This window comes from Hyla sarda, unplaced genomic scaffold (assembly GCF_029499605.1).
Source record: "Hyla sarda isolate aHylSar1 unplaced genomic scaffold, aHylSar1.hap1 scaffold_1176, whole genome shotgun sequence".
In the NCBI taxonomy this organism is placed as follows: Eukaryota; Metazoa; Chordata; class Amphibia; order Anura; family Hylidae; genus Hyla; species Hyla sarda.
The window spans coordinates 27,522-51,738 of NW_026607799.1; the positions used below are offsets into that span (position 1 = coordinate 27,522).

General features: G+C 45.9%; 10 non-coding genes across 10 annotated transcripts; all 10 read left to right on the forward strand.

Moving 5' to 3' along the window:
* The first annotated feature begins 1,875 nt into the window (after positions 1 to 1,875).
* Positions 1,876 to 2,066, forward strand: LOC130302654 (U2 spliceosomal RNA). The gene has a single exon (XR_008852823.1). It is a non-coding gene; the product is annotated as a U2 spliceosomal RNA (small nuclear RNA).
* A 2,097-nt stretch (positions 2,067 to 4,163) lies between these two features.
* Positions 4,164 to 4,354, forward strand: LOC130302655 (U2 spliceosomal RNA). The gene has a single exon (XR_008852824.1). It is a non-coding gene; the product is annotated as a U2 spliceosomal RNA (small nuclear RNA).
* Positions 4,355 to 6,437: 2,083 nt separating this feature from the next.
* Positions 6,438 to 6,628, forward strand: LOC130302656 (U2 spliceosomal RNA). Its single transcript, XR_008852825.1, has one exon. It is a non-coding gene; the product is annotated as a U2 spliceosomal RNA (small nuclear RNA).
* A 2,084-nt stretch (positions 6,629 to 8,712) lies between these two features.
* Positions 8,713 to 8,903, forward strand: LOC130302657 (U2 spliceosomal RNA). The gene has a single exon (XR_008852827.1). It is a non-coding gene; the product is annotated as a U2 spliceosomal RNA (small nuclear RNA).
* Positions 8,904 to 10,993: 2,090 nt separating this feature from the next.
* LOC130302658 (U2 spliceosomal RNA) lies at positions 10,994 to 11,184 on the forward strand. The gene has a single exon (XR_008852828.1). It is a non-coding gene; the product is annotated as a U2 spliceosomal RNA (small nuclear RNA).
* A 2,088-nt stretch (positions 11,185 to 13,272) lies between these two features.
* LOC130302697 (U2 spliceosomal RNA) lies at positions 13,273 to 13,463 on the forward strand. The gene has a single exon (XR_008852866.1). It is a non-coding gene; the product is annotated as a U2 spliceosomal RNA (small nuclear RNA).
* A 2,088-nt stretch (positions 13,464 to 15,551) lies between these two features.
* On the forward strand, positions 15,552 to 15,742 carry LOC130302659 (U2 spliceosomal RNA). Its single transcript, XR_008852829.1, has one exon. It is a non-coding gene; the product is annotated as a U2 spliceosomal RNA (small nuclear RNA).
* A 2,096-nt stretch (positions 15,743 to 17,838) lies between these two features.
* Positions 17,839 to 18,029, forward strand: LOC130302661 (U2 spliceosomal RNA). The gene has a single exon (XR_008852831.1). It is a non-coding gene; the product is annotated as a U2 spliceosomal RNA (small nuclear RNA).
* Positions 18,030 to 20,118: 2,089 nt separating this feature from the next.
* Positions 20,119 to 20,310, forward strand: LOC130302698 (U2 spliceosomal RNA). The gene has a single exon (XR_008852867.1). It is a non-coding gene; the product is annotated as a U2 spliceosomal RNA (small nuclear RNA).
* Positions 20,311 to 22,382: 2,072 nt separating this feature from the next.
* On the forward strand, positions 22,383 to 22,573 carry LOC130302662 (U2 spliceosomal RNA). Its single transcript, XR_008852832.1, has one exon. It is a non-coding gene; the product is annotated as a U2 spliceosomal RNA (small nuclear RNA).
* The last annotated feature ends 1,644 nt before the right edge of the window (positions 22,574 to 24,217 follow it).

Here is a 24,217-nt window from a genome sequence, read left to right on the forward strand (position 1 = left end):
TGGATCATTTGAGTAGCCAGCACACCTGTGCAGGTAGGGCATGACATGATAGGCAGCTGCCTTGATAGCGGGTGGGTGCTGAATGTTCCTAATTGACAAAATAAGATTAATGCTTATGAAGAAATATAAAATCTCATCCCTTCCCCAATATCGCGCCACACCCCTACCCCTTAATTCCCTGGTTGAACGTGATGGACATATGTCTTTTTTCGACCGTACTAACTATGTAACTATGTAACATAACATGGGGGGGGGGGGGGGGGTCTCCTGGCTGTTCACACAGGTGTGTCATTGCTGTACATTGACCATGCATTGCTTCTGTGGTATTGCAAAGGCAAAGACAAATGCTTCCAGCCATCCATTGCACTAATGGATTGGTCATCAGCTGGCTGTCTATGTCCCGCATCAATATAGACCAAAGTACAGAGGGTTAGGCTATGCTATTGTGCACCTACCTGATGCATCAGAAGGTGCGAGGCCCTTGCTAAATTCTGTGCACAGACTTTGAGATCTATGCTTTAGACTGTATCTAAACCTGCTCCAACATGGACTGACATTCTGGCCTACTTTCAGCCGATGCGACTTGTCTGTCGCTGAACAGTCGCTTTTTATGTATTCAGCACCTATGTATAATGTTGTAAAAATGCTCTAGAAGCTAAAGTCGCAGAAATGTCACACATATTTGGCCTGCAACTTTCTGTGCGACAAATTCAGACAGGAAAAATCAGTATAAATCCTTAGAAAATTATCCCCCAGTGTCTCCATCTGCTGGCGGTATTGAATAAGCATTGCTGCACTGATGGGGTATGCATTAGACGAAAAAAAAGAAGAAAAAGAAGAATAATACGCCCAGAAAAGAGGCGAAAAGGAGAAAAACGTAAAAAAACGTGAAAAAAAAGTAAGAGGAAGAGAAGGGAAAAAAAGGTGGAAATGGGTTTAAAAGTGATTTCGGCGGAGAAATATATATATATATATATATATATATATATATATATATATATATGCGCACACACACACATAGATATAAACGTATTCTCTGTTGAGATATTGCAGCCGCTGCTGTGTCCAGGCCCAGGAGCCTTAGCACTGTGCTGTGATGTCACTCAATACCACTGACATCACTAGGTGTAAACAACATCTCTCCTTTGCTGTGTATGTGACTATGGAGCTGTTTGGTGATGTCGTCTATTACGGCCTTCATAGAAGCAACAGGAGATTGTTGCATCCATCTTGAACCCTCAGAACTACAGTGCTATGATGTCACTCACTTCCACAGGCCTTGCAGAGTGTAAACAACAACAACCCAGCTTTGTTGTGTATGTAACCAAAGGGATTTGTGATGTCACCTAGAACCTTCACAGCAGCGACAGCTTTATGAGGAGCATCAGCACTGCTCTGCCTGAGCAGAACCATCACCGCCATAGGTTGTCAAATAACCCGGATTTAACCCACACAGGTAAGTCCAATGGGGTGCAGGCATGTCCTCTATGCTTACAGCTTCCCGTGGGTGTTGGTTTGATACCGTTTGGGGACAGCCAAGGAGGCATCTGCAGGCAACAAAGGTAGGTGTGTGCTTGTGTGTGTGTTTCCTATGCAGATCCTAAGCCCAGTGTCACATGCAAGTAGGAGGAGTAAGAAGGGTTCCTGGCAAATCCGGGTTATGGATTGCATTTAAAAAGGCCCCGTGGGAGTGCAATGGGCCCCTGTCTTGCTGCTTAGCAATAATGGTATGGGTTTAGGTTCTGCTGTGTGTACTGGTGGTTGACTGCCCCCCAGCCCAGAGTGTGCATGGAAAATTGTCTGGCAGCCTCCCTGACAGCAAGCAGTGATAGTGCCCATGAAGGGGACCTTGTTGGGCCCGCCCCTTTCACGGTTATCGCTTCTCGGCCTTTTGGCTAAGATCAAGTGTAGTATCTGTTCTTATCAGTTTAATATCTGATACGTCCCCTATCTGGGGACCATATATTAAATGGATTTTTGAGAACGGGGGCCGATTTCGAAGCTTGCTTCCGTCGCCCTATGCATTGACCCGATATGGCAGTATCTTCGGGTACAGTGCACCACCCCCTTACAGGGTTAAAAAGAAAGATTCCTACTTTCATTGCTACCTGCTTGCTGGCTAGCCAGCTAGCCAGCCCTGTGGGCCTTGCTGCTGCTGCAGCCAATAAACAAAAGGTGGTGCTGCTGCTGCTTCTGCTGCTTCTGCTTCTGCTTGTGTCTGGCCCCTGTTGGAGCGTCCAGGCACAGGACTTCTGCTGCTGCTGACTAAATGGCCTCCTTAATTGGATCATTTGAGTAGCCAGCACACCTGTGCAGGTAGGGCATGACATGATAGGCAGCTGCCTTGATAGCGGGTGGGTGCTGAATGTTCCTAATTGACAAAATAAGATTAATGCTTATGAAGAAATATAAAATCTCATCCCTTCCCCAATATCGCGCCACACCCCTACCCCTTAATTCCCTGGTTGAACGTGATGGACATATGTCTTTTTTCGACCGTACTAACTATGTAACTATGTAACATAACATGGGGGGGGGGGGGGTCTCCTGGCTGTTCACACAGGTGTGTCATTGCTGTACATTGACCATGCATTGCTTCTGTGGTATTGCAAAGGCAAAGACAAATGCTTCCAGCCATCCATTGCACTAATGGATTGGTCATCAGCTGGCTGTCTATGTCCCGCATCAATATAGACCAAAGTACAGAGGGTTAGGCTATGCTATTGTGCACCTACCTGATGCATCAGAAGGTGCGAGGCCCTTGCTAAATTCTGTGCACAGACTTTGAGATCTATGCTTTAGACTGTATCTAAACCTGCTCCAACATGGACTGACATTCTGGCCTACTTTCAGCCGATGCGACTTGTCTGTCGCTGAACAGTCGCTTTTTATGTATTCAGCACCTATGTATAATGTTGTAAAAATGCTCTAGAAGCTAAAGTCGCAGAAATGTCACACATATTTGGCCTGCAACTTTCTGTGCGACAAATTCAGACAGGAAAAATCAGTATAAATCCTTAGAAAATTATCCCCCAGTGTCTCCATCTGCTGGCGGTATTGAATAAGCATTGCTGCACTGATGGGGTATGCATTAGACGAAAAAAAAGAAGAAAAAGAAGAATAATACGCCCAGAAAAGAGGCGAAAAGGAGAAAAACGTAAAAAAACGTGAAAAAAAAGTAAGAGGAAGAGAAGGGAAAAAAAGGTGGAAATGGGTTTAAAAGTGATTTCGGCGGAGAAATATATATATATATATATATATATATATATATATATATATATATATATATATGCGCACACACACACATAGATATAAACGTATTCTCCGTTGAGATATTGCAGCCGCTGCTGTGTCCAGGCCCAGGAGCCTTAGCACTGTGCTGTGATGTCACTCAATACCACTGACATCACTAGGTGTAAACAACATCTCTCCTTTGCTGTGTATGTGACTATGGAGCTGTTTGGTGATGTCGTCTATTACGGCCTTCATAGAAGCAACAGGAGATTGTTGCATCCATCTTGAACCCTCAGAACTACAGTGCTATGATGTCACTCACTTCCACAGGCCTTGCAGAGTGTAAACAACAACAACCCAGCTTTGTTGTGTATGTAACCAAAGGGATTTGTGATGTCACCTAGAACCTTCACAGCAGCGACAGCTTTATGAGGAGCATCAGCACTGCTCTGCCTGAGCAGAACCATCACCGCCATAGGTTGTCAAATAACCCGGATTTAACCCACACAGGTAAGTCCAATGGGGTGCAGGCATGTCCTCTATGCTTACAGCTTCCCGTGGGTGTTGGTTTGATACCGTTTGGGGACAGCCAAGGAGGCATCTGCAGGCAACAAAGGTAGGTGTGTGCTTGTGTGTGTGTTTCCTATGCAGATCCTAAGCCCAGTGTCACATGCAAGTAGGAGGAGTAAGAAGGGTTCCTGGCAAATCCGGGTTATGGATTGCATTTAAAAAGGCCCCGTGGGAGTGCAATGGGCCCCTGTCTTGCTGCTTAGCAATAATGGTATGGGTTTAGGTTCTGCTGTGTGTACTGGTGGTTGACTGCCCCCCAGCCCAGAGTGTGCATGGAAAATTGTCTGGCAGCCTCCCTGACAGCAAGCAGTGATAGTGCCCATGAAGGGGACCTTGTTGGGCCCGCCCCTTTCACGGTTATCGCTTCTCGGCCTTTTGGCTAAGATCAAGTGTAGTATCTGTTCTTATCAGTTTAATATCTGATACGTCCCCTATCTGGGGACCATATATTAAATGGATTTTTGAGAACGGGGGCCGATTTCGAAGCTTGCTTCCGTCGCCCTATGCATTGACCCGATATGGCAGTATCTTCGGGTACAGTGCACCACCCCCTTACAGGGTTAAAAAGAAAGATTCCTACTTTCATTGCTACCTGCTTGCTGGCTAGCCAGCTAGCCAGCCCTGTGGGCCTTGCTGCTGCTGCAGCCAATAAACAAAAGGTGGTGCTGCTGCTGCTTCTGCTGCTTCTGCTTCTGCTTGTGTCTGGCCCCTGTTGGAGCGTCCAGGCACAGGACTTCTGCTGCTGCTGACTAAATGGCCTCCTTAATTGGATCATTTGAGTAGCCAGCACACCTGTGCAGGTAGGGCATGACATGATAGGCAGCTGCCTTGATAGCGGGTGGGTGCTGAATGTTCCTAATTGACAAAATAAGATTAATGCTTATGAAGAAATATAAAATCTCATCCCTTCCCCAATATCGCGCCACACCCCTACCCCTTAATTCCCTGGTTGAACGTGATGGACATATGTCTTTTTTCGACCGTACTAACTATGTAACTATGTAACATAACATGGGGGGGGGGGGGTCTCCTGGCTGTTCACACAGGTGTGTCATTGCTGTACATTGACCATGCATTGCTTCTGTGGTATTGCAAAGGCAAAGACAAATGCTTCCAGCCATCCATTGCACTAATGGATTGGTCATCAGCTGGCTGTCTATGTCCCGCATCAATATAGACCAAAGTACAGAGGGTTAGGCTATGCTATTGTGCACCTACCTGATGCATCAGAAGGTGCGAGGCCCTTGCTAAATTCTGTGCACAGACTTTGAGATCTATGCTTTAGACTGTATCTAAACCTGCTCCAACATGGACTGACATTCTGGCCTACTTTCAGCCGATGCGACTTGTCTGTCGCTGAACAGTCGCTTTTTATGTATTCAGCACCTATGTATAATGTTGTAAAAATGCTCTAGAAGCTAAAGTCGCAGAAATGTCACACATATTTGGCCTGCAACTTTCTGTGCGACAAATTCAGACAGGAAAAATCAGTATAAATCCTTAGAAAATTATCCCCCAGTGTCTCCATCTGCTGGCGGTATTGAATAAGCATTGCTGCACTGATGGGGTATGCATTAGACGAAAAAAAAGAAGAAAAAGAAGAATAATACGCCCAGAAAAGAGGCGAAAAGGAGAAAAACGTAAAAAAACGTGAAAAAAAAGTAAGAGGAAGAGAAGGGAAAAAAAGGTGGAAATGGGTTTAAAAGTGATTTCGGCGGAGAATATATATATATATATATATATATATATATATATATATATATATGCGCACACACACACATAGATATAAACGTATTCTCCGTTGAGATATTGCAGCCGCTGCTGTGTCCAGGCCCAGGAGCCTTAGCACTGTGCTGTGATGTCACTCAATACCACTGACATCACTAGGTGTAAACAACATCTCTCCTTTGCTGTGTATGTGACTATGGAGCTGTTTGGTGATGTCGTCTATTACGGCCTTCATAGAAGCAACAGGAGATTGTTGCATCCATCTTGAACCCTCAGAACTACAGTGCTATGATGTCACTCACTTCCACAGGCCTTGCAGAGTGTAAACAACAACAACCCAGCTTTGTTGTGTATGTAACCAAAGGGATTTGTGATGTCACCTAGAACCTTCACAGCAGCGACAGCTTTATGAGGAGCATCAGCACTGCTCTGCCTGAGCAGAACCATCACCGCCATAGGTTGTCAAATAACCCGGATTTAACCCACACAGGTAAGTCCAATGGGGTGCAGGCATGTCCTCTATGCTTACAGCTTCCCGTGGGTGTTGGTTTGATACCGTTTGGGGACAGCCAAGGAGGCATCTGCAGGCAACAAAGGTAGGTGTGTGCTTGTGTGTGTGTTTCCTATGCAGATCCTAAGCCCAGTGTCACATGCAAGTAGGAGGAGTAAGAAGGGTTCCTGGCAAATCCGGGTTATGGATTGCATTTAAAAAGGCCCCGTGGGAGTGCAATGGGCCCCTGTCTTGCTGCTTAGCAATAATGGTATGGGTTTAGGTTCTGCTGTGTGTACTGGTGGTTGACTGCCCCCCAGCCCAGAGTGTGCAAAATTGTCTGGCAGCCTCCCTGACAGCAAGCAGTGATAGTGCCCATGAAGGGGACCTTGTTGGGCCCGCCCCTTTCACGGTTATCGCTTCTCGGCCTTTTGGCTAAGATCAAGTGTAGTATCTGTTCTTATCAGTTTAATATCTGATACGTCCCCTATCTGGGGACCATATATTAAATGGATTTTTGAGAACGGGGGCCGATTTCGAAGCTTGCTTCCGTCGCCCTATGCATTGACCCGATATGGCAGTATCTTCGGGTACAGTGCACCACCCCCTTACAGGGTTAAAAAGAAAGATTCCTACTTTCATTGCTACCTGCTTGCTGGCTAGCCAGCTAGCCAGCCCTGTGGGCCTTGCTGCTGCTGCAGCCAATAAACAAAAGGTGGTGCTGCTGCTGCTTCTGCTGCTTCTGCTTGTGTCTGGCCCCTGTTGGAGCGTCCAGGCACAGGACTTCTGCTGCTGCTGACTAAATGGCCTCCTTAATTGGATCATTTGAGTAGCCAGCACACCTGTGCAGGTAGGGCATGACATGATAGGCAGCTGCCTTGATAGCGGGTGGGTGCTGAATGTTCCTAATTGACAAAATAAGATTAATGCTTATGAAGAAATATAAAATCTCATCCCTTCCCCAATATCGCGCCACACCCCTACCCCTTAATTCCCTGGTTGAACGTGATGGACATATGTCTTTTTTCGACCGTACTAACTATGTAACTATGTAACATAACATGGGGGGGGGGGGGTCTCCTGGCTGTTCACACAGGTGTGTCATTGCTGTACATTGACCATGCATTGCTTCTGTGGTATTGCAAAGGCAAAGACAAATGCTTCCAGCCATCCATTGCACTAATGGATTGGTCATCAGCTGGCTGTCTATGTCCCGCATCAATATAGACCAAAGTACAGAGGGTTAGGCTATGCTATTGTGCACCTACCTGATGCATCAGAAGGTGCGAGGCCCTTGCTAAATTCTGTGCACAGACTTTGAGATCTATGCTTTAGACTGTATCTAAACCTGCTCCAACATGGACTGACATTCTGGCCTACTTTCAGCCGATGCGACTTGTCTGTCGCTGAACAGTCGCTTTTTATGTATTCAGCACCTATGTATAATGTTGTAAAAATGCTCTAGAAGCTAAAGTCGCAGAAATGTCACACATATTTGGCCTGCAACTTTCTGTGCGACAAATTCAGACAGGAAAAATCAGTATAAATCCTTAGAAAATTATCCCCCAGTGTCTCCATCTGCTGGCGGTATTGAATAAGCATTGCTGCACTGATGGGGTATGCATTAGACGAAAAAAAAGAAGAAAAAGAAGAATAATACGCCCAGAAAAGAGGCGAAAAGGAGAAAAACGTAAAAAAACGTGAAAAAAAAGTAAGAGGAAGAGAAGGGAAAAAAAGGTGGAAATGGGTTTAAAAGTGATTTCGGCGGAGAAATATATATATATATATATATATATATATATATATATATATATATATGCGCACACACACACATAGATATAAACGTATTCTCCGTTGAGATATTGCAGCCGCTGCTGTGTCCAGGCCCAGGAGCCTTAGCACTGTGCTGTGATGTCACTCAATACCACTGACATCACTAGGTGTAAACAACATCTCTCCTTTGCTGTGTATGTGACTATGGAGCTGTTTGGTGATGTCGTCTATTACGGCCTTCATAGAAGCAACAGGAGATTGTTGCATCCATCTTGAACCCTCAGAACTACAGTGCTATGATGTCACTCACTTCCACAGGCCTTGCAGAGTGTAAACAACAACAACCCAGCTTTGTTGTGTATGTAACCAAAGGGATTTGTGATGTCACCTAGAACCTTCACAGCAGCGACAGCTTTATGAGGAGCATCAGCACTGCTCTGCCTGAGCAGAACCATCACCGCCATAGGTTGTCAAATAACCCGGATTTAACCCACACAGGTAAGTCCAATGGGGTGCAGGCATGTCCTCTATGCTTACAGCTTCCCGTGGGTGTTGGTTTGATACCGTTTGGGGACAGCCAAGGAGGCATCTGCAGGCAACAAAGGTAGGTGTGTGCTTGTGTGTGTGTTTCCTATGCAGATCCTAAGCCCAGTGTCACATGCAAGTAGGAGGAGTAAGAAGGGTTCCTGGCAAATCCGGGTTATGGATTGCATTTAAAAAGGCCCCGTGGGAGTGCAATGGGCCCCTGTCTTGCTGCTTAGCAATAATGGTATGGGTTTAGGTTCTGCTGTGTGTACTGGTGGTTGACTGCCCCCCAGCCCAGAGTGTGCATGGAAAATTGTCTGGCAGCCTCCCTGACAGCAAGCAGTGATAGTGCCCATGAAGGGGACCTTGTTGGGCCCGCCCCTTTCACGGTTATCGCTTCTCGGCCTTTTGGCTAAGATCAAGTGTAGTATCTGTTCTTATCAGTTTAATATCTGATACGTCCCCTATCTGGGGACCATATATTAAATGGATTTTTGAGAACGGGGGCCGATTTCGAAGCTTGCTTCCGTCGCCCTATGCATTGACCCGATATGGCAGTATCTTCGGGTACAGTGCACCACCCCCTTACAGGGTTAAAAAGAAAGATTCCTACTTTCATTGCTACCTGCTTGCTGGCTAGCCAGCTAGCCAGCCCTGTGGGCCTTGCTGCTGCTGCAGCCAATAAACAAAAGGTGGTGCTGCTGCTGCTTCTGCTGCTTCTGCTTCTGCTTGTGTCTGGCCCCTGTTGGAGCGTCCAGGCACAGGACTTCTGCTGCTGCTGACTAAATGGCCTCCTTAATTGGATCATTTAGTAGCCAGCACACCTGTGCAGGTAGGGCATGACATGATAGGCAGCTGCCTTGATAGCGGGTGGGTGCTGAATGTTCCTAATTGACAAAATAAGATTAATGCTTATGAAGAAATATAAAATCTCATCCCTTCCCCAATATCGCGCCACACCCCTACCCCTTAATTCCCTGGTTGAACGTGATGGACATATGTCTTTTTTCGACCGTACTAACTATGTAACTATGTAACATAACATGGGGGGGGGGGGGGTCTCCTGGCTGTTCACACAGGTGTGTCATTGCTGTACATTGACCATGCATTGCTTCTGTGGTATTGCAAAGGCAAAGACAAATGCTTCCAGCCATCCATTGCACTAATGGATTGGTCATCAGCTGGCTGTCTATGTCCCGCATCAATATAGACCAAAGTACAGAGGGTTAGGCTATGCTATTGTGCACCTACCTGATGCATCAGAAGGTGCGAGGCCCTTGCTAAATTCTGTGCACAGACTTTGAGATCTATGCTTTAGACTGTATCTAAACCTGCTCCAACATGGACTGACATTCTGGCCTACTTTCAGCCGATGCGACTTGTCTGTCGCTGAACAGTCGCTTTTTATGTATTCAGCACCTATGTATAATGTTGTAAAAATGCTCTAGAAGCTAAAGTCGCAGAAATGTCACACATATTTGGCCTGCAACTTTCTGTGCGACAAATTCAGACAGGAAAAATCAGTATAAATCCTTAGAAAATTATCCCCCAGTGTCTCCATCTGCTGGCGGTATTGAATAAGCATTGCTGCACTGATGGGGTATGCATTAGACGAAAAAAAAGAAGAAAAAGAAGAATAATACGCCCAGAAAAGAGGCGAAAAGGAGAAAAACGTAAAAAAACGTGAAAAAAAAGTAAGAGGAAGAGAAGGGAAAAAAAGGTGGAAATGGGTTTAAAAGTGATTTCGGCGGAGAAATATATATATATATATATATATATATATATATATATATATATATATGCGCACACACACACATAGATATAAACGTATTCTCCGTTGAGATATTGCAGCCGCTGCTGTGTCCAGGCCCAGGAGCCTTAGCACTGTGCTGTGATGTCACTCAATACCACTGACATCACTAGGTGTAAACAACATCTCTCCTTTGCTGTGTATGTGACTATGGAGCTGTTTGGTGATGTCGTCTATTACGGCCTTCATAGAAGCAACAGGAGATTGTTGCATCCATCTTGAACCCTCAGAACTACAGTGCTATGATGTCACTCACTTCCACAGGCCTTGCAGAGTGTAAACAACAACAACCCAGCTTTGTTGTGTATGTAACCAAAGGGATTTGTGATGTCACCTAGAACCTTCACAGCAGCGACAGCTTTATGAGGAGCATCAGCACTGCTCTGCCTGAGCAGAACCATCACCGCCATAGGTTGTCAAATAACCCGGATTTAACCCACACAGGTAAGTCCAATGGGGTGCAGGCATGTCCTCTATGCTTACAGCTTCCCGTGGGTGTTGGTTTGATACCGTTTGGGGACAGCCAAGGAGGCATCTGCAGGCAACAAAGGTAGGTGTGTGCTTGTGTGTGTGTTTCCTATGCAGATCCTAAGCCCAGTGTCACATGCAAGTAGGAGGAGTAAGAAGGGTTCCTGGCAAATCCGGGTTATGGATTGCATTTAAAAAGGCCCCGTGGGAGTGCAATGGGCCCCTGTCTTGCTGCTTAGCAATAATGGTATGGGTTTAGGTTCTGCTGTGTGTACTGGTGGTTGACTGCCCCCCAGCCCAGAGTGTGCATGGAAAATTGTCTGGCAGCCTCCCTGACAGCAAGCAGTGATAGTGCCCATGAAGGGGACCTTGTTGGGCCCGCCCCTTTCACGGTTATCGCTTCTCGGCCTTTTGGCTAAGATCAAGTGTAGTATCTGTTCTTATCAGTTTAATATCTGATACGTCCCCTATCTGGGGACCATATATTAAATGGATTTTTGAGAACGGGGGCCGATTTCGAAGCTTGCTTCCGTCGCCCTATGCATTGACCCGATATGGCAGTATCTTCGGGTACAGTGCACCACCCCCTTACAGGGTTAAAAAGAAAGATTCCTACTTTCATTGCTACCTGCTTGCTGGCTAGCCAGCTAGCCAGCCCTGTGGGCCTTGCTGCTGCTGCAGCCAATAAACAAAAGGTGGTGCTGCTGCTGCTTCTGCTGCTTCTGCTTCTGCTTGTGTCTGGCCCCTGTTGGAGCGTCCAGGCACAGGACTTCTGCTGCTGCTGACTAAATGGCCTCCTTAATTGGATCATTTGAGTAGCCAGCACACCTGTGCAGGTAGGGCATGACATGATAGGCAGCTGCCTTGATAGCGGGTGGGTGCTGAATGTTCCTAATTGACAAAATAAGATTAATGCTTATGAAGAAATATAAAATCTCATCCCTTCCCCAATATCGCGCCACACCCCTACCCCTTAATTCCCTGGTTGAACGTGATGGACATATGTCTTTTTTCGACCGTACTAACTATGTAACTATGTAACATAACATGGGGGGGGGGGGGGTCTCCTGGCTGTTCACACAGGTGTGTCATTGCTGTACATTGACCATGCATTGCTTCTGTGGTATTGCAAAGGCAAAGACAAATGCTTCCAGCCATCCATTGCACTAATGGATTGGTCATCAGCTGGCTGTCTATGTCCCGCATCAATATAGACCAAAGTACAGAGGGTTAGGCTATGCTATTGTGCACCTACCTGATGCATCAGAAGGTGCGAGGCCCTTGCTAAATTCTGTGCACAGACTTTGAGATCTATGCTTTAGACTGTATCTAAACCTGCTCCAACATGGACTGACATTCTGGCCTACTTTCAGCCGATGCGACTTGTCTGTCGCTGAACAGTCGCTTTTTATGTATTCAGCACCTATGTATAATGTTGTAAAAATGCTCTAGAAGCTAAAGTCGCAGAAATGTCACACATATTTGGCCTGCAACTTTCTGTGCGACAAATTCAGACAGGAAAAATCAGTATAAATCCTTAGAAAATTATCCCCCAGTGTCTCCATCTGCTGGCGGTATTGAATAAGCATTGCTGCACTGATGGGGTATGCATTAGACGAAAAAAAAGAAGAAAAAGAATAATACGCCCAGAAAAGAGGCGAAAAGGAGAAAAACGTAAAAAAACGTGAAAAAAAAGTAAGAGGAAGAGAAGGGAAAAAAAGGTGGAAATGGGTTTAAAAGTGATTTCGGCGGAGAAATATATATATATATATATATATATATATATATATATATATATATATGCGCACACACACACATAGATATAAACGTATTCTCCGTTGAGATATTGCAGCCGCTGCTGTGTCCAGGCCCAGGAGCCTTAGCACTGTGCTGTGATGTCACTCAATACCACTGACATCACTAGGTGTAAACAACATCTCTCCTTTGCTGTGTATGTGACTATGGAGCTGTTTGGTGATGTCGTCTATTACGGCCTTCATAGAAGCAACAGGAGATTGTTGCATCCATCTTGAACCCTCAGAACTACAGTGCTATGATGTCACTCACTTCCACAGGCCTTGCAGAGTGTAAACAACAACAACCCAGCTTTGTTGTGTATGTAACCAAAGGGATTTGTGATGTCACCTAGAACCTTCACAGCAGCGACAGCTTTATGAGGAGCATCAGCACTGCTCTGCCTGAGCAGAACCATCACCGCCATAGGTTGTCAAATAACCCGGATTTAACCCACACAGGTAAGTCCAATGGGGTGCAGGCATGTCCTCTATGCTTACAGCTTCCCGTGGGTGTTGGTTTGATACCGTTTGGGGACAGCCAAGGAGGCATCTGCAGGCAACAAAGGTAGGTGTGTGCTTGTGTGTGTGTTTCCTATGCAGATCCTAAGCCCAGTGTCACATGCAAGTAGGAGGAGTAAGAAGGGTTCCTGGCAAATCCGGGTTATGGATTGCATTTAAAAAGGCCCCGTGGGAGTGCAATGGGCCCCTGTCTTGCTGCTTAGCAATAATGGTATGGGTTTAGGTTCTGCTGTGTGTACTGGTGGTTGACTGCCCCCCAGCCCAGAGTGTGCATGGAAAATTGTCTGGCAGCCTCCCTGACAGCAAGCAGTGATAGTGCCCATGAAGGGGACCTTGTTGGGCCCGCCCCTTTCACGGTTATCGCTTCTCGGCCTTTTGGCTAAGATCAAGTGTAGTATCTGTTCTTATCAGTTTAATATCTGATACGTCCCCTATCTGGGGACCATATATTAAATGGATTTTTGAGAACGGGGGCCGATTTCGAAGCTTGCTTCCGTCGCCTTATGCATTGACCCGATATGGCAGTATCTTCGGGTACAGTGCACCACCCCCTTACAGGGTTAAAAAGAAAGATTCCTACTTTCATTGCTACCTGCTTGCTGGCTAGCCAGCTAGCCAGCCCTGTGGGCCTTGCTGCTGCTGCAGCCAATAAACAAAAGGTGGTGCTGCTGCTGCTTCTGCTGCTTCTGCTTCTGCTTGTGTCTGGCCCCTGTTGGAGCGTCCAGGCACAGGACTTCTGCTGCTGCTGACTAAATGGCCTCCTTAATTGGATCATTTGAGTAGCCAGCACACCTGTGCAGGTAGGGCATGACATGATAGGCAGCTGCCTTGATAGCGGGTGGGTGCTGAATGTTCCTAATTGACAAAATAAGATTAATGCTTATGAAGAAATATAAAATCTCATCCCTTCCCCAATATCGCGCCACACCCCTACCCCTTAATTCCCTGGTTGAACGTGATGGACATATGTCTTTTTTCGACCGTACTAACTATGTAACTATGTAACATAACATGGGGGGGGGGGGGGTCTCCTGGCTGTTCACACAGGTGTGTCATTGCTGTACATTGACCATGCATTGCTTCTGTGGTATTGCAAAGGCAAAGACAAATGCTTCCAGCCATCCATTGCACTAATGGATTGGTCATCAGCTGGCTGTCTATGTCCCGCATCAATATAGACCAAAGTACAGAGGGTTAGGCTATGCTATTGTGCACCTACCTGATGCATCAGAAGGTGCGAGGCCCTTGCTAAATTCTGTGCACAGACTTTGAGATCTATGCTTTAGACTGTATCTAAACCTGCTCCAACATGGACTGACATTCTGGCCTACTTTCAGCCGATGCGACTTGTCTGTCGCTGAACAGTCGCTTTTTATGTATTCAGCACCTATGTATAATGTTGTAAAAATGCTCTAGAAGCTAAAGTCGCAGAAATGTCACACATATTTGGCCTGCAACTTTCTGTGCGACAAATTCAGACAGGAAAAATCAGTATAAATCCTTAGAAAATTATCCCCCAGTGTCTCCATCTGCTGGCGGTATTGAATAAGCATTGCTGCACTGATGGGGTATGCATTAGACGAAAAAAAAGAAGAAAAAGAAGAATAATACGCCCAGAAAAGAGGCGAAAAGGAGAAAAACGTAAAAAAACGTGAAAAAAAAGTAAGAGGAAGAGAAGGGAAAAAAAGGTGGAAATGGGTTTAAAAGTGATTTCGGCGGAGAATATATATATATATATATATATATATATATATATATATATATATGCGCACACACACACATAGATATAAACGTATTCTCCGTTGAGATATTGCAGCCGCTGCTGTGTCCAGGCCCAGGAGCCTTAGCACTGTGCTGTGATGTCACTCAATACCACTGACATCACTAGGTGTAAACAACATCTCTCCTTTGCTGTGTATGTGACTATGGAGCTGTTTGGTGATGTCGTCTATTACGGCCTTCATAGAAGCAACAGGAGATTGTTGCATCCATCTTGAACCCTCAGAACTACAGTGCTATGATGTCACTCACTTCCACAGGCCTTGCAGAGTGTAAACAACAACAACCCAGCTTTGTTGTGTATGTAACCAAAGGGATTTGTGATGTCACCTAGAACCTTCACAGCAGCGACAGCTTTATGAGGAGCATCAGCACTGCTCTGCCTGAGCAGAACCATCACCGCCATAGGTTGTCAAATAACCCGGATTTAACCCACACAGGTAAGTCCAATGAGGTGCAGGCATGTCCTCTATGCTTACAGCTTCCCGTGGGTGTTGGTTTGATACCGTTTGGGGACAGCCAAGGAGGCATCTGCAGGCAACAAAGGTAGGTGTGTGCTTGTGTGTGTGTTTCCTATGCAGATCCTAAGCCCAGTGTCACATGCAAGTAGGAGGAGTAAGAAGGGTTCCTGGCAAATCCGGGTTATGGATTGCATTTAAAAAGGCCCCGTGGGAGTGCAATGGGCCCCTGTCTTGCTGCTTAGCAATAATGGTATGGGTTTAGGTTCTGCTGTGTGTACTGGTGGTTGACTGCCCCCCAGCCCAGAGTGTGCATGGAAAATTGTCTGGCAGCCTCCCTGACAGCAAGCAGTGATAGTGCCCATGAAGGGGACCTTGTTGGGCCCGCCCCTTTCACGGTTATCGCTTCTCGGCCTTTTGGCTAAGATCAAGTGTAGTATCTGTTCTTATCAGTTTAATATCTGATACGTCCCCTATCTGGGGACCATATATTAAATGGATTTTTGAGAACGGGGGCCGATTTCGAAGCTTGCTTCCGTCGCCCTATGCATTGACCCGATATGGCAGTATCTTCGGGTACAGTGCACCACCCCCTTACAGGGTTAAAAAGAAAGATTCCTACTTTCATTGCTACCTGCTTGCTGGCTAGCCAGCTAGCCAGCCCTGTGGGCCTTGCTGCTGCTGCAGCCAATAAACAAAAGGTGGTGCTGCTGCTGCTTCTGCTGCTTCTGCTTCTGCTTGTGTCTGGCCCCTGTTGGAGCGTCCAGGCACAGGACTTCTGCTGCTGCTGACTAAATGGCCTCCTTAATTGGATCATTTGAGTAGCCAGCACACCTGTGCAGGTAGGGCATGACATGATAGGCAGCTGCCTTGATAGCGGGTGGGTGCTGAATGTTCCTAATTGACAAAATAAGATTAATGCTTATGAAGAAATATAAAATCTCATCCCTTCCCCAATATCGCGCCACACCCCTACCCCTTAATTCCCTGGTTGAACGTGATGGACATATGTCTTTTTTCGACCGTACTAACTATGTAACTATGTAACATAACATGGGGGGGGGGGGGGTCTCCTGGCTGTTCACACAGGTGTGTCATTGCTGTACATTGACCATGCATTGCTTCTGTGGTATTGCAAAGGCAAAGACAAATGCTTCCAGCCATCCATTGCACTAATGGATTGGTCATCAGCTGGCTGTCTATGTCCCGCATCAATATAGACCAAAGTACAGAGGGTTAGGCTATGCTATTGTGCACCTACCTGATGCATCAGAAGGTGCGAGGCCCTTGCTAAATTCTGTGCACAGACTTTGAGATCTATGCTTTAGACTGTATCTAAACCTGCTCCAACATGGACTGACATTCTGGCCTACTTTCAGCCGATGCGACTTGTCTGTCGCTGAACAGTCGCTTTTTATGTATTCAGCACCTATGATAATGTTGTAAAAATGCTCTAGAAGCTAAAGTCGCAGAAATGTCACACATATTTGGCCTGCAACTTTCTGTGCGACAAATTCAGACAGGAAAAATCAGTATAAATCCTTAGAAAATTATCCCCCAGTGTCTCCATCTGCTGGCGGTATTGAATAAGCATTGCTGCACTGATGGGGTATGCATTAGACGAAAAAAAAGAAGAAAAAGAAGAATAATACGCCCAGAAAAGAGGCGAAAAGGAGAAAAACGTAAAAAAACGTGAAAAAAAAGTAAGAGGAAGAGAAGGGAAAAAAAGGTGGAAATGGGTTTAAAAGTGATTTCGGCGGAGAAATATATATATATATATATATATATATATATATATATATATATATATATATATGCGCACACACACACATAGATATAAACGTATTCTCCGTTGAGATATTGCAGCCGCTGCTGTGTCCAGGCCCAGGAGCCTTAGCACTGTGCTGTGATGTCACTCAATACCACTGACATCACTAGGTGTAAACAACATCTCTCCTTTGCTGTGTATGTGACTATGGAGCTGTTTGGTGATGTCGTCTATTACGGCCTTCATAGAAGCAACAGGAGATTGTTGCATCCATCTTGAACCCTCAGAACTACAGTGCTATGATGTCACTCACTTCCACAGGCCTTGCAGAGTGTAAACAACAACAACCCAGCTTTGTTGTGTATGTAACCAAAGGGATTTGTGATGTCACCTAGAACCTTCACAGCAGCGACAGCTTTATGAGGAGCATCAGCACTGCTCTGCCTGAGCAGAACCATCACCGCCATAGGTTGTCAAATAACCCGGATTTAACCCACACAGGTAAGTCCAATGGGGTGCAGGCATGTCCTCTATGCTTACAGCTTCCCGTGGGTGTTGGTTTGATACCGTTTGGGGACAGCCAAGGAGGCATCTGCAGGCAACAAAGGTAGGTGTGTGCTTGTGTGTGTGTTTCCTATGCAGATCCTAAGCCCAGTGTCACATGCAAGTAGGAGGAGTAAGAAGGGTTCCTGGCAAATCCGGGTTATGGATTGCATTTAAAAAGGCCCCGTGGGAGTGCAATGGGCCCCTGTCTTGCTGCTTAGCAATAATGGTATGGGTTTAGGTTCTGCTGTGTGTACTGGTGGTTGACTGCCCCCCAGCCCAGAGTGTGCATGGAAAATTGTCTGGCAGCCTCCCTGACAGCAAGCAGTGATAGTGCCCATGAAGGGGACCTTGTTGGGCCCGCCCCTTTCACGGTTATCGCTTCTCGGCCTTTTGGCTAAGATCAAGTGTAGTATCTGTTCTTATCAGTTTAATATCTGATACGTCCCCTATCTGGGGACCATATATTAAATGGATTTTTGAGAACGGGGGCCGATTTCGAAGCTTGCTTCCGTCGCCCTATGCATTGACCCGATATGGCAGTATCTTCGGGTACAGTGCACCACCCCCTTACAGGGTTAAAAAGAAAGATTCCTACTTTCATTGCTACCTGCTTGCTGGCTAGCCAGCTAGCCAGCCCTGTGGGCCTTGCTGCTGCTGCAGCCAATAAACAAAAGGTGGTGCTGCTGCTGCTTCTGCTGCTTCTGCTTCTGCTTGTGTCTGGCCCCTGTTGGAGCGTCCAGGCACAGGACTTCTGCTGCTGCTGACTAAATGGCCTCCTTAATTGGATCATTTGAGTAGCCAGCACACCTGTGCAGGTAGGGCATGACATGATAGGCAGCTGCCTTGATAGCGGGTGGGTGCTGAATGTTCCTAATTGACAAAATAAGATTAATGCTTATGAAGAAATATAAAATCTCATCCCTTCCCCAATATCGCGCCACACCCCTACCCCTTAATTCCCTGGTTGAACGTGATGGACATATGTCTTTTTTCGACCGTACTAACTATGTAACTATGTAACATAACATGGGGGGGGGGGGGGTCTCCTGGCTGTTCACACAGGTGTGTCATTGCTGTACATTGACCATGCATTGCTTCTGTGGTATTGCAAAGGCAAAGACAAATGCTTCCAGCCATCCATTGCACTAATGGATTGGTCATCAGCTGGCTGTCTATGTCCCGCATCAATATAGACCAAAGTACAGAGGGTTAGGCTATGCTATTGTGCACCTACCTGATGCATCAGAAGGTGCGAGGCCCTTGCTAAATTCTGTGCACAGACTTTGAGATCTATGCTTTAGACTGTATCTAAACCTGCTCCAACATGGACTGACATTCTGGCCTACTTTCAGCCGATGCGACTTGTCTGTCGCTGAACAGTCGCTTTTTATGTATTCAGCACCTATGTATAATGTTGTAAAAATGCTCTAGAAGCTAAAGTCGCAGAAATGTCACACATATTTGGCCTGCAACTTTCTGTGCGACAAATTCAGACAGGAAAAATCAGTATAAATCCTTAGAAAATTATCCCCCAGTGTCTCCATCTGCTGGCGGTATTGAATAAGCATTGCTGCACTGATGGGGTATGCATTAGACGAAAAAAAAGAAGAAAAAGAAGAATAATACGCCCAGAAAAGAGGCGAAAAGGAGAAAAACGTAAAAAAACGTGAAAAAAAAGTAAGAGGAAGAGAAGGGAAAAAAAGGTGGAAATGGGTTTAAAAGTGATTTCGGCGGAGAAATATATATATATATATATATATATATATATATATATATATATATGCGCACACACACACATAGATATAAACGTATTCTCCGTTGAGATATTGCAGCCGCTGCTGTGTCCAGGCCCAGGAGCCTTAGCACTGTGCTGTGATGTCACTCAATACCACTGACATCACTAGGTGTAAACAACATCTCTCCTTTGCTGTGTATGTGACTATGGAGCTGTTTGGTGATGTCGTCTATTACGGCCTTCATAGAAGCAACAGGAGATTGTTGCATCCATCTTGAACCCTCAGAACTACAGTGCTATGATGTCACTCACTTCCACAGGCCTTGCAGAGTGTAAACAACAACAACCCAGCTTTGTTGTGTATGTAACCAAAGGGATTTGTGATGTCACCTAGAACCTTCACAGCAGCGACAGCTTTATGAGGAGCATCAGCACTGCTCTGCCTGAGCAGAACCATCACCGCCATAGGTTGTCAAATAACCCGGATTTAACCCACACAGGTAAGTCCAATGGGGTGCAGGCATGTCCTCTATGCTTACAGCTTCCCGTGGGTGTTGGTTTGATACCGTTTGGGGACAGCCAAGGAGGCATCTGCAGGCAACAAAGGTAGGTGTGTGCTTGTGTGTGTGTTTCCTATGCAGATCCTAAGCCCAGTGTCACATGCAAGTAGGAGGAGTAAGAAGGGTTCCTGGCAAATCCGGGTTATGGATTGCATTTAAAAAGGCCCCGTGGGAGTGCAATGGGCCCCTGTCTTGCTGCTTAGCAATAATGGTATGGGTTTAGGTTCTGCTGTGTGTACTGGTGGTTGACTGCCCCCCAGCCCAGAGTGTGCATGGAAAATTGTCTGGCAGCCTCCCTGACAGCAAGCAGTGATAGTGCCCATGAAGGGGACCTTGTTGGGCCCGCCCCTTTCACGGTTATCGCTTCTCGGCCTTTTGGCTAAGATCAAGTGTAGTATCTGTTCTTATCAGTTTAATATCTGATACGTTCCCCTATCTGGGGACCATATATTAAATGGATTTTTGAGAACGGGGGCCGATTTCGAAGCTTGCTTCCGTCGCCCTATGCATTGACCCGATATGGCAGTATCTTCGGGTACAGTGCACCACCCCCTTACAGGGTTAAAAAGAAAGATTCCTACTTTCATTGCTACCTGCTTGCTGGCTAGCCAGCTAGCCAGCCCTGTGGGCCTTGCTGCTGCTGCAGCCAATAAACAAAAGGTGGTGCTGCTGCTGCTTCTGCTGCTTCTGCTTCTGCTTGTGTCTGGCCCCTGTTGGAGCGTCCAGGCACAGGACTTCTGCTGCTGCTGACTAAATGGCCTCCTTAATTGGATCATTTGAGTAGCCAGCACACCTGTGCAGGTAGGGCATGACATGATAGGCAGCTGCCTTGATAGCGGGTGGGTGCTGAATGTTCCTAATTGACAAAATAAGATTAATGCTTATGAAGAAATATAAAATCTCATCCCTTCCCCAATATCGCGCCACACCCCTACCCATTAATTCCCTGGTTGAACGTGATGGACATATGTCTTTTTTCGACCGTACTAACTATGTAACTATGTAACATAACATGGGGGGGGGGGTCTCCTGGCTGTTCACACAGGTGTGTCATTGCTGTACATTGACCATGCATTGCTTCTGTGGTATTGCAAAGGCAAAGACAAATGCTTCCAGCCATCCATTGCACTAATGGATTGGTCATCAGCTGGCTGTCTATGTCCCGCATCAATATAGACCAAAGTACAGAGGGTTAGGCTATGCTATTGTGCACCTACCTGATGCATCAGAAGGTGCGAGGCCCTTGCTAAATTCTGTGCACAGACTTTGAGATCTATACTTTAGACTGTATCTAAACCTGCTCCAACATGGACTGACATTCTGGCCTACTTTCAGCCGATGCGACTTGTCTGTCGCTGAACAGTCGCTTTTTATGTATTCAGCACCTATGTATAATGTTGTAAAAATGCTCTAGAAGCTAAAGTCGCAGAAATGTCACACATATTTGGCCTGCAACTTTCTGTGCGACAAATTCAGACAGGAAAAATCAGTATAAATCCTTAGAAAATTATCCCCCAGTGTCTCCATCTGCTGGCGGTATTGAATAAGCATTGCTGCACTGATGGGGTATGCATTAGACGAAAAAAAAGAAGAAAAAGAAGAATAATACGCCCAGAAAAGAGGCGAAAAGGAGAAAAACGTAAAAAAACGTGAAAAAAAAGTAAGAGGAAGAGAAGGGAAAAAAAGGTGGAAATGGGTTTAAAAGTGATTTCGGCGGAGAAATATATATATATATATATATATATATATACGCGCACACACACACATATATATAAACGTATTCTCCGTTGAGATATTGCAGCCGCTGCTGTGTCCAGGCCCAGGAGCCTTAGCACTGTGCTGTGATGTCACTCAATACCACTGACATCACTAGGTGTAAACAACATCTCTCCTTTGCTGTGTATGTGACTATGGAGCTGTTTGGTGATGTCGTCTATTATGGCCTTCATAGAAGCAACAGGAGATTGTTGCATCCATCTAGAACCCTCAGAACTACAGTGCTATGATGTCACTCACTTCCACAGGCCTTGCAGAGTGTAAACAACAACAACCCAGCTTTGTTGTGTATGTAACCATAGGGATTTGTGATGTCACCTAGAACCTTCACAGCAGCGACAGCTTTATGAGGAGCATCAGCACTGCTCTGCCTGAGCAGAACCATCACCGCCATAGGTTGTCAAATAACCCGGATTTAACCCACACAGGTAAGTCCAATGGGGTGCAGGCATGTCCTCTATGCTTACAGCTTCCCGTGGGTGTTGGTTTGATACCGTTTGGGGACAGCCAAGGAGGCATCTGCAGGCAACAAAGGTAGGTGTGTGCTTGTGTGTGTGTTTCCTATGCAGATCCTAAGCCCAGTGTCACATGCAAGTAGGAGGAGTAAGAAGGGTTCCTGGCAAATCCGGGTTATGGATTGCATTTAAAAAGGCCCCGTGGGAGTGCAATGGGCCCCTGTCTTGCTGCTTAGCAATAATGGTATGGGTTTAGGTTCTGCTGTGTGTACTGGTGGTTGACTGCCCCCCAGCCCAGAGTGTGCATGGAAAATTGTCTGGCAGCCTCCCTGACAGCAAGCAGTGATAGTGCCCATGAAGGGGACCTTGTTGGGCCCGCCCCTTTCACGGTTATCGCTTCTCGGCCTTTTGGCTAAGATCAAGTGTAGTATCTGTTCTTATCAGTTTAATATCTGATACGTCCCCTATCTGGGGACCATATATTAAATGGATTTTTGAGAACGGGGGCCGATTTCGAAGCTTGCTTCCGTCGCCCTATGCATTGACCCGATATGGCAGTATCTTCGGGTACAGTGCACCACCCCCTTACAGGGTTAAAAAGAAAGATTCCTACTTTCATTGCTACCTGCTTGCTGGCTAGCCAGCTAGCCAGCCCTGTGGGCCTTGCTGCTGCAGCCAAAAAACAAAAGGTGGTGCTGCTGCTGCTGCTTCTGCTGCTTCTGCTTGTGTCTGGCCGCTGTTGGAGCGTCCAGGCACAGGACTTCTGCTGCTGCTGACTAAATGGCCTCCTTAATTGGATCATTTGAGTAGCCAGCACACCTGTGCAGGTAGGGCATGACATGATAGGCAGCTGCCTTGATAGCGGGTGGGTGCTGAATGTTCCTAATTGACAAAATAAGATTAATGCTTATGAAGAAATATAAAATCTCATCCCTTCCCCAATATCGCGCCACACCCCTACCCCTTAATTCCCTGGTTGAACTTGATGGACATATGTCTTTTTTCGACCGTACTAACTATGTAACTATGTAACATAACATGGGGGGGGGGGGGGGGGTCTCCTGGCTGTTCACACAGGTGTGTCATTGCTGTACATTGACCATGCATTGCTTCTGTGGTATTGCAAAGGCAAAGACAAATGCTTCCAGCCATCCATTGCACTAATGGATTGGTCATCAGCTGGCTGTCTATGTCCCGCATCAATATAGACCAAAGTACAGAGGGTTAGGCTATGCTATTGTGCACCTACCTGATGCATCAGAAGGTGCGAGGCCCTTGCTAAATTCTGTGCACAGACTTTGAGATCTATACTTTAGACTGTATCTAAACCTGCTCCAACATGGACTGACATTCTGGCCTACTTTCAGCCGATGCGACTTGTCTGTCGCTGAACAGTCGCTTTTAATGTATTCAGCACCTATGTATAATGTTGTAAAAATGCTCTAGAAGCTAAAGTCGCAGAAATGTCACACATATTTGGCCTGCAACTTTCTGTGCGACAAATTCAGACAGGAAAAATCAGTATAAATCCTTAGAAAATTATCCCCCAGTGTCTCCATCTGCTGGCGGTATTGAATAAGCATTGCTGCACTGATGGGGTATGCATTAGACGAAAAAAAAGAAGAAAAAGAAGAATAATACGCCCAGAAAAGAGGCGAAAAGGAGAAAAACGTAAAAAAACGTGAAAAAAAAGTAAGAGGAAGAGAAGGGAAAAAAAGGTGGAAATGGGTTTAAAAGTGATTTCGGCGGAGAAATATATATATATATATATATATATATATATATATATATATATATACGCGCACACACACACATATATATAAACGTATTCTCCGTTGAGATATTGCAGCCGCTGCTGTGTCCAGGCCCAGGAGCCTTAGCACTGTGCTGTGATGTCACTCAATACCACTGACATCACTAGGTGTAAACAACATCTCTCCTTTGCTGTGTATGTGACTATGGAGCTGTTTGGTGATGTCGTCTATTATGGCCTTCATAGAAGCAACAGGAGATTGTTGCATCCATCTAGAACCCTCAGAACTACAGTGCTATGATGTCACTCACTTCCACAGGCCTTGCAGAGTGTAAACAACAACAACCCAGCTTTGTTGTGTATGTAACCATAGGGATTTGTGATGTCACCTAGAACCTTCACAGCAGCGACAGCTTTATGAGGAGCATCAGCACTGCTCTGCCTGAGCAGAACCATCACCGCCATAGGTTGTCA